Source organism: Staurois parvus, unplaced genomic scaffold (assembly GCF_062004578.1).
Source record: "Staurois parvus isolate SC_StPar_1 unplaced genomic scaffold, SC_StPar_1.0 ptg000126l, whole genome shotgun sequence".
Lineage (NCBI taxonomy): Eukaryota > Metazoa > Chordata > Amphibia > Anura > Ranidae > Staurois > Staurois parvus.
The window spans coordinates 5,540,839-5,551,581 of record NW_028317922.1 but is presented as its reverse complement, the minus strand read 5'-3'; positions in this window follow the sequence as shown (position 1 = coordinate 5,551,581).

Sequence of the window (10,743 nt, the reverse complement as noted above, 5' to 3'; positions counted from 1 at the left end):
GTGCCAAAGAACGGCGTGGCAAGCATTTTGTTTGTGGTCTAATGCCACTTCTGCAGCGGTTTCCCCACCACTCCTTGTAGAATAATTAGGCCGAGAGACAGCCAAATGTCCTCTTTGGTCACAGGTTCCCACTTTCTGCTTCATGAAAACCGGCTGTATGGAGCAGCTAATTGTTGCACTGAGTAGCTATTTGTCTCCGTCATGATAACTTCAATAACCTCATCGGTAAGAAACAATTCTAAGTACGACAAGGGGTTGTAACAGGGGCGGACTGACAACTCATGGGGCCCCTGGGCAATAGAGGATGATGGAGCCCCTGTGTCCTTGCCCAAACTCAAAAAAAGCCTATGAAAAAGGTACCAGGGGCATCTCATGGAGCCCCCTACTGACCCTGGGCCTTCGGGCAGTGCCCGAGTTTCCAAATGGTCAGTCCGCCCCTGGGTTTTATCCTTCAACGTGGACTTTCATACCAGGTGCGCCGGTAAATGGAAATCTTGGCTGCGCTGGCGTACCACAATCAATAGTGCACCACGTTCGCAGATCACTCACGTCAGTCTCAGATTTGCCACTGTCTTGACTGTTGGTGTCTGAAGACAAATCTCCACATGAGTCGCTATCGCTCAATTCAAGTAACTCCTCACTGTCGCTGTTTGCTAGCTCATCATAAACTGCTTTGGCGCTACCGAGATGCTTTTTGGAAGCCATGAGTGCAAAACCGTTTTTAGTCACAGAAACTGAAAAACTGCACTATGGATATATCTGAGGTAAAGTTACAATGTTTGCACTAGAGTAACAATTTATTTTTACATAGGTCTATTTTTAAAACTCCCGCCTCCCGCAAGTCCGACCCCCCCGACGGCACAGCGCAGCTATCTCACGCTGATCACACAGATCAGCGTGAGATAGCTGGGAAGGAGACGGGACGGTCAGAGGGGATGGCTCGAGGAGGCTGCAGGACCCAGGACACAGATTGCAGGATCAGGTATGTATATTCCGGTGACCCGAATCCGGCTTGAGGTTACCGCTTTTGACAACTACGTTTAACCCCGAGCCAGACTCGGGAAAACCGCTAGGAAGGCTAAAGTCAAAAGCGAGCATTTATTATATTGCAGCTTACCAATTCTTAGATGTGATGGCTGCATTCGTTTTCTTTCTTAGGCTCTCTTTCCTTTATTTTCATCTAGTGATCCAGCCTGTAAGTCTGTTGTATTTTTTTTGTTAAAAAGCATATGTCAGTTTAGAGTGTTGAGGCAAACCATTTACCACTGACAGGGGTGCTTACAATGATCAGCTTTTATTTATTCAAATTGTTGTTGTAACTGCTTGTGTACTGCAGTATGAGCTGGAGTTTGGCTTCATTTTTTTAATCTAATTCTGCTAATACATCTAACACTATCCTCCTGCCTTACTGACAATGTCCAAAGGTGGCCCAATGCTCCTTCATCCAAAGTGGGGGCACTCTATTACAGAAGGTGTGTTACTGGTCAGATCACCAGGTGAAAACAGATGGGAAAAAAGCCTAAAAAAAGAAAACTGATGCAGCCATCACATCTAATGATTGGTAAGCTCTAATATATTACATTTTTGGTTTAAGACTGTGGGTGTGCTACACGTGCCCATAAAAAGTCATCATTGTACACAGGGCGTGTGTAGCACACTAAGTTTCTTTGCCCAGGGGCGGACTGACAACATATGGGGCCCGCGAGCAATAGGGGATCATGGGACCCCTGTATCCTTGCCCAAACTCAAAATCATATATCATATTTTTATGATACGACACTGCGTTATATTAACTGACAATTGTGTGGTCATGCAACACTGCACTCAAATGAAATTTACGTTCTTTTGTCCCCACAAATAGAGCTTTCTTTTGGTGGTATTTGATCTCCTGTGCGGTTTTTATTTTTTGTGCTATAAACAAAAAAAGGCCGACAATTTTGAGAAAAAAAACAATATTTTTGAATTTTTGCTATTAACCACTTGCCTACCATGCACTTATACCCCCTTCCTGCCCAGGCCAATTTTCAGCTTTCAACACTGTCGCACTTTGAATGACAATTGCGCGGTCATGCAACACTGTACCCATATTACATTTTTATAATTTGTTTCACACAAATAGAGCTTTATTTTGCTGGTATTTAATCGCGGTTGGCTGTTTTATTTTTTGCGCTATAAACAAAAAAAGAGCAAAAAATTTTGTTTCTATTATAAAATTTTGCAAACAGGTAATTTTTCTCCTTCACTGATGTGCGTTGATGAGGCTGCACTGATAGGCAGCACTGATTGGTGACACTAATGAGGTGGCATGGATAGGCAGCACTGATGGTCACTGATAGGTGGCACCGATGAGCTGGCACTGATGAGGCGGCACTGATGCTGCTGCACTGATATGCAACAATGATGGCCACTGATAGGTGGCACTGATAGGTGGCACTGATGGGCAGCACTTATGGACGGTACTGACTGGCGGCACTGCTGGGCACTGAATGGCGGCAGTGATGGGTAGCACTAGTGGGTGGCACTGCTGGGCACTGGTGGGTGGCACTGCTGGGCACAGGTAGGTGGCACTACCAGGCACTGATGGGCCCAGGTGGGTGGCACTTAGGGCACTGATGGGTAGAGGTGGGTGACACTGCTGGGCACTTGTGGGCGGCACTGCTGGGCACTGATCGTCAGGGCACTGATCATCAGTTCCCTGATGATCGGTGCCAATCCGTCCTCTGACAATTGCCGGTTATTGGCAGTACTTTCTTCCCGCTGTGACAGCGTGAGGAAAGTGCAGCCGATAACTGGCAACTGCATTTACCGGTGATCTGCTGTGTCATTGGACATAGCTGATCATATGGTAAAAGGCTGCTGTGATTGGCCTTTTACCACATCACGTGATCAGCTGTGTCTGTAGGACACAGCGTTCACGGAGATAGCGGGGTGCGTGCCCCCCGGGGGCATGCGGGAGGGCGCGTTCTTGGAGGACATCATATGACACCCTCCCAGCCTCCCAGAACTGGACAACTGCGCTGTAGCTGTCATTTGGCTATAGTGCAGTCGGAAAATGGTTAAACATGTCCAGTAAAAAAAATGTAAAAATCAAATTTCGTCATAAATTTACATCAAAATGTATTCTGCTTCATGTCTTTGCTACAAAAAATTGCCAATACATGTAAATTAATTGGTTTACGTGAAAGTTATAACGTTTACAAATGGTGGTATAGATACTGGAATTTTTTTTTTTACTAGTAATGGTGGCGATCAGCGACTTATCGCGGGACTGCAGCGAGCATTCTGACACTGGGGGAAACTGACTTGGTGTCACTGACATCCCCAGTGACACCAATACAGTGATCAGTGCTAATAAGCACTGACACTGTACTAATGACACTGGGCAGGAAGGGGTTAACATCTGGGATGATCAAAGGGTTAACTGTGTGCTGTTTCACTATGTTGGCTGTGTTTGTGTTTCACTGTAAGCACACTGCTTTGTATGGCTCTGCTATGCATAGAAAGCAGTGTGCAGGAGCTGACAGGGGAGAGATGTGTGTTCTTTATACACAGGTCTCTCCCCCCATAGGACATGCTTAGCAATCACTGAGAGCCAGCGAGTAATCACCAGCTGGGACCCAGTGATTGACATCCGGGGCTGTGAATGGCCGCGTGGGTAAGGTGTGCGCAAACCCCCTACCCGGTACTGCAAAATCACATATATAATCATGATTTTACTTACCCGTGCTGCCCTTTAGCAGTATTTCTGCTATAGGCCAGTGCAGAATCGGTTTAAAGCAACATGACAAGTAAAAAAAAAAGGTTCTTTTTTTTTTTTCTTTTATTAAATAAAATGTCCCCCGGTTTAACCCTACATTAACCCTTAGTTTGCTCTAATCAGCCCTAATGAACACCTTAGTCTCCCTCTCTCTTCAACTATTATTTTCCTGCTGATATTTTATTAATCATTAATATTTAAATGAATGGGCAGCTGTGCCTGCACTAATGCAGCACACAGGGAACAGCTAGATGTGAACCTAGCCTAATACAGGAGGTGTGTTTTTTGTAAAAAGCTTTAAAAGAAATGCAGCCGCCACATCTAAGTATTCATAAGCTGCAATATAATAAATGTTTGCTTTTGAATTTAATACAGCTTTTAGTCTTAAATATTGCAAATATTTAATATTGCAAAATATACATATTTAACTTTTACATTTATTTAGCAAATTTACTACATTTGACATATATGCTGCATGTGCTTTTTTACATCAATGTGAACGTATACAACATTGTGAAACAAGTTGAGGAGTCATCGAGCCTGCAGATGTAAGAAGCAATCCAGTTGCCCTGCATACATTCACAAGAAACAAGCAATTAATACATAATGCAATTTGATAAGACTATTTACATGAATCCGGAATATAAACTGTTCATATGCAGTAAATGTATGGCATTATATTGGAAACTGCTAAACAATGGCATATGGAATGGAGCTTGGAAGTCCAGACTAAAAATGGCGGCTGCCTAAACAGCACAGCATTACTCTCATGACTTATTACTGTCTCCACCAATAATGTATATACTGTGCAAAAGTTTGAGGCAGGAGTGAAAAAATGCTGTAAATGAAGAATGCTTTCAGAAATAGAAGTGTTAATAGCTTATTTTTATCAATTAACAAAATGGAAAGTAAATGAACAGAAGAGAAATCCAAATCAAATCAATATTTGGTATGACCACACTTGCTTTCAAAATAGCATCAAGTCTTCATTTACTCTAGGTACACTTGTACACAGTTTTTGAAGGAAATCAGCAGGTAGGTTGTTCCAAACATCCTGGAGAACTAAGCCTAGATCTTCTGTGGATGTAGGTTGCCTCAAATCTCTCTGTCTCTTCATGTAATCCCAGACAGACTCCATGATGTTGAGATCAGGGCTCTGTGGGGACCATACCATCACTTCCAGGACTCATTGTACTTCTTTACACTGAAGATAGTTCTTAATAACATTGGCTGCGTGCTTGGGGGCCGTCATCCTACTGCAGAATTAAAGTGGTGCCAATCACATGCCTCCCTGATGGTATGGCATGATGGATAACTATCTGGATGTATTTTTCAGCATTGAGGACACCATTAATTCTGACTAAATCTCAAACTCCATTTGCAGAAACTAGGAACCTCTGCCATCCTTCACTATTGCCTGCAGATACTCATTATTGCACTGCTCTTCATGCCTTCAGCAAACAAACTGACTCTTCCTACAATTATATTTCACATTTTTACTCCTCAGTCCAGAGCACCTGCTGCCATTTTTGTGCACCCCAGTTCCTATGTTTCTATGTTTTCGTACATAGTTGAATTGCACAGCACTGTAATATATGTACACTCAGAAAATTATCTTTGAAACAGGTCTATTCATTAGTCATGATCCTTTTTTAATAAACTGTGGAGGTCATAACTATTAATAGGCAGGATTTTCCATCATCAGGCTTTACTTTAGCCAGCAAGTGGGACCTCAGAACACCAGGCTAGCTGCATATAATAGGCTTCTTATGACCATCCAGATTCTTTAGGTTTATCAGACGTTGATTGCATGCAATGTTGGCACGCGCAGGATTTAAAACAATGCAGAATTCAAAGCATATGTATAAAATCCAACCAGCTTCTACTGAGGCTTTTTAATAAAATATTACAACACATTTTCTTACATTTAAGGAAGATCTGTCCCATTAATCCAGAGTTTTCTGACTGAAGTGTCCTTTTATCATGCAGTGGTAAATGACCACTGCTCAAATCTCTGGCATTCTCAGAGGATCAGTTCTTCTCTGAATGCCTTTTTATGAAGCGGTGTAGATCACTTCTAATGAGGAGAGAAGCGATCTACAAATGCTTTGAACACTAGAAAACGGCTGCTGTTACTGTAATCTTGTGAGATATAGTGAGATTACAGTAAGAGATCAGTCAAACGCACAATTTACTAAGCAGCGGTAAATTACCTCTGCTTCATTTACGGCTCCCCCGATTCTCCACCTCTGGGGTGGAGAATCTGGAAGAAGAACACAGATTGCCAGTGAAGGGCTGACATCGCTCCTTCATACACTGGCAGTTTGTGTGCTGAGATGATCAGTGGAGAACATGTTCTCTGCTGATCATCTCTGTTTCCTAAACCACTAATGATCTGAGATCAGCAACAATCCTCAGGATCGGCGCTGATCTCAGTTTCATGAAAGGATACCTGAGTTTGGTTTTCTATCACCATACACACTGAGATTTTTGTATTATTCAGCAAAACTTTAGTAGATTGTACAGCCTGCTTGTAATGCACATTGTCACCTTACCTAGTAAACCTCACCGAATATATATTGTACGGCCATTTATAATCCATTGTTGTCCTAAATCTGATTGACTAAATGTGAGCATGCCATCGTACTGGTTTACATCTTCCATATAAAGAATGACCATGAATTTGTATACTAGAGCTTTAGCAAAATAAAAAAAAATTAACCAAAATAAAATTGCCAGGACATTCAGATACAGCTGTCCTTTTATCATGCAGTGGTAAATGACCCCTGCTCAGTTCTTTAGCATTCTCAGAGCAGAGAGTTCTCCTCTGTATGCCTTTTTATGAAGCGGTGTAGATAGGCTTCTCCTAATGAAGAAAGAAGCGATCTACAAACGCTTTGAACTGTAGAAAACGGCTGCTTTTACTGCAATCTCGTGAGATTACAGTAAGAGATCAGTCAAACACCGTTTACTAAGCAGTGGTAAATTATCGCTGCTTCATTTGCGGTTCCCCCAATTCTCCAGCTCTGGGCTGGAGAATCTGGAGGGAGAACACAGATCGCCAGTGAAGGGCTGACATCGCTCTTTCATACACCGGCAGTCTGTGTGCTGAGATGATCAACGGAGAACGTGTTCTCCGCTGATCATCTCTGTGTCCCAAACCACTAATGATCTGAGATCAGCAATGATCCTTAGGATCACCGCTGATCTGTTTCATAAAAGAACACCTAAATGCAAGCTCTGCCTAAAAACTACCCAAACCCTACCATATTCGCTCTTATCAGGGTGTAGTAATGTCTACTATCTCTAAGCATCAGTCTTCATCCTAGGAGCTAAAAGGACAGCTGGATTTATTTTTTCATAAAATGTGCAAGATGGAATACAGTATATGTACTCTATAGTAGACATGTGGAATGTGTTTAGTTACAACTGGTAATTCAGATTAAATTTTAAATTTGAATTTAAATTTGAAAATAAAACTGAATTTGAAAATTAATTCAAATTCAAATTTGAAAATGTATTTGAAATGGAAACATATTGCAATAAATACAGTAAGGTGTAAAAGTGAAATAAGATGATGGTTCCTGCTTAGGCTGCTTAATAGAATAGAAAATAATCAAATAGAACAGAAAATAAAGGACTATAATCAAATAAAGGAATTTGTTCTATTTTATTCTATTCTATAACAAATATTTGAAACGAATCAGATTATATGAAACAAACTCCAAAAATGAATCATTGTAATGAATCTGAAACAAAACAAATTTGTAAATCATGCACATCTCTACTGTATAGCCAAAGCACTTTTTTATGTTATAGAATGGGAGGGTTATTTCGTCTGTGTTCCGACTAGGTAGATTCACCACTGATTTGACAGCATTGTCAGCCCTTTACAGACAATGCATGAATGTAAGCAGCACTGCACAATTATCAGTTAAAATATTAGGGAAGTGAAAGAGGTTCAGATAACATTGTGATAAATATAGGTGCGGCGCCTATATAAATGCAATATAAATGTAAGCAAATAAATTTTTTTGTAAATAATCATGCAAAATTGAGTAATAATTGATAATCAAATAAGACCATAAAGTGACAAAGTGCAAATAATGTGCTAATAAATCATTTCAGCAATATCAATAAAGTGCTAATATGGTGATAATAGTGAGCACGTGACAGTGCTATAATATCAAAATCAAATAAATGACAATTAAATGTCCATAAAATGATAATGTGAAGATCCAGCCCAGAATGATCTTAAGGTAAGTGCTTCACATACTATAACAATTATTTGGTGATGTGCCAGGAATGTGTTAAGATTACGCACTCACCAGATGCGTAATATTAATACGCATTTGTAAATATTGTGGTCAGCCAGAGGTCCCCTTAAGGATGTACACAGCCTGGTCTGGTCAGAGAGATCCCCTTCCCCTGGGTTATCTGCAGCACCTCAGCCATCCTCCAAGATGGGCTCCCAGGAAGTGTCTTCTGCTCATGCAGGGCTGTTTGTGCTTTGATGGCAGAGTCTCTGGCACAGCATGTAAGGAAGGCACAGCTAAAACTGAAGAGTGCAAAATCTGGTGCAGCTCTGCTCATTGTTACAACTTAAAAAAGACTGGTCTCATAAGTGCACATGTCCACAGACTATACACATTAAAGTGTTAGCATACTCTTAGCAAGCAATAAAATAATTTAAAATAAGCCCTTGCTGGCCACTGTAGCAGGAGGAACCACTGAAACAAATAACCTTTAGAACCCATTCACACCATTTGTATTGGGGTGCACTGAGCAGTGCTGCCCAGTGACGTCCCAATGCAATGACAGGGCAATTTTTCTTGTTTCCTATGGTGTCAGTTCATATCACTGCATTGCAGTTGTGTACACTACAAAGAGATTGGCATTTGGACACTGTGCCTTGCAAGTGAACACCTGACTGTTGGTGAGAATGGACCCTCAAAGTGCACAACAGTGGCACTAAAATCACAGCTACTCTTCCCTTATTTTCTATGGCAGCAGGGACTTAGCAGCCTGCCTGCCTTCTAATGTAAACAAACACCAAGTGCTGTAACCTGAAATCAGACTTTTGAGTACACGTCACTCCACAGAACCTTCATCTAGAGAGGTTATGGATAGCTTTCTAAAGCTCTGTTACTGCTTGCTAGAAAAATTTAGTTATTTCAATGTCTATAGTGTGAGTATAGGTGCACTTTAAGAGAAATATGATTTTTGCATTGACTTACATTTAAATTGTTAGTGTGCTCTTTATTGTTAGGAATAGGTTAAGGAAAGGAATCTTGGGAGAAAGTTGTGTAATTTGTACTTGTTTTGGGGCATATGTAGTAAAAGAAGACAACTATAGGTTCATTCTCCAGTCTAGAGTTGCCTGCATTTGATTTCCATTGAATTTGCCTTGCACATGTGTGGAAGTTGTAAACTTTCCCGACGTCTGGTACATGGGGAGAATATAAATGAGGATTTCAGTCTAAAATAGTCATTTGCAGGGCAATGAATGTCTAGTGTATGTGTGCAATGATGAACAAGAGGGCAAGCAGGAAGGAGCGTGGCAGATCGTCCAAAAGGAACAAAGCCAAATCCCTGATAAAATTAATGTGTCACCATCTGAAAACAGCAAATGTTAAAAACAGATCATTAGTAATGATCACTTAATAAATATGTTTCTTTGAGTGCACATATCTGTGAGAACAGCAGATGCCCCATGTCACCGCTAATATCTCAGGAGAGCAATGATTGTATCCCAGCTATGTGCCTTTTCACCAAAGGCTGCATGTGCATTGGAGACAGATCTGTCCACCAGAAAGGGCAGTTTCTAGGGTAATAAAGGAATGGGGCACTGAGCACGCTGAGTGAGTTGTCATTATGACTGAATGGGTTTAAATAATCTGACTTAGATCCTATCTCCAGTCAATTTTATTCTGTTTTCAGTTTTGGATAGAGTGGAAAGGAATTAAACTTTCCATCATTTTTTTCTTTTTGTTTGCGACCCCTTTGGGGAGATTTTCCTTCACTTCTTATACCTGTGACTCCGGCATAAGAAATTGGGGGAGTGGTTGTCACCAGGACAAGATGGCCCAGACAGCACTATAAACACTGTCAACATTTTAACCCTTACCTACCTTTTAAAAAATATTTTTTTTGTCTGTGTCCCAGTTGGAAAGTTTTCCCATCATTTCCTGTCTTGGTCAGTTTAAAAATCTATAAATGTGGAAAAAAACAATAAAAAAAATGATTGACCTAAACCATTTTACTTCCACCTTAACAGTAAAGTAAATCTAAAACAAACACTAAATGTATTGACGGTTATGAAGGTCCTTCTTTTAGTCACTTCCTGTGATGTGGTGACAACCATTCCCCAATTGTTCCCCTTTGTTGTCATCCTGCGATATGTGTCCCTGGCAGAGACTACATGTGGCTGTGTCAACACACATTACCTAGGCATGGTCCAATGTTGTGACTATCAGGGAAACTGGTCCAGAGCAATGATGTGTAGCCCTTGCTGAAGTGCATATACTGTATGTAGATAGGAAGAGGTTTAAAGGATTACTAAGACTTATTTTTTTCTTAAAATACAAACATGTACTTACCTGCTCTAGGCAATGGTATTGCACAGCCTGTAAAATGACCAAAGTCACTCAGCTCAAGTGTGATTGCAGCCTTAAAGAGGTTGGAGGAGATCAGGAGATGCAACAAAGTATGAAAAAAAGATGAAAACAAGTTTTTTTTATGGGGTTAATGGCAATTGTTTGATACATGGAGCTTTAGCAAACTAAAGGTCATGTAGGTAGGGTTAAGATCTACTTTAAATTTTACAATGAAGCACATGTGCTACAAGGAGATGTCCACTGCTATGTGGGTAATAACTATTCAGCTCATGACTGCACACAGATGTCCTAAAAAAAAGGACTTGTCAACATTTCTTCCAATTTTTGTACTTTGCTAGTGAGCCAAACCTGAGGGCCACAGCCTGGAAT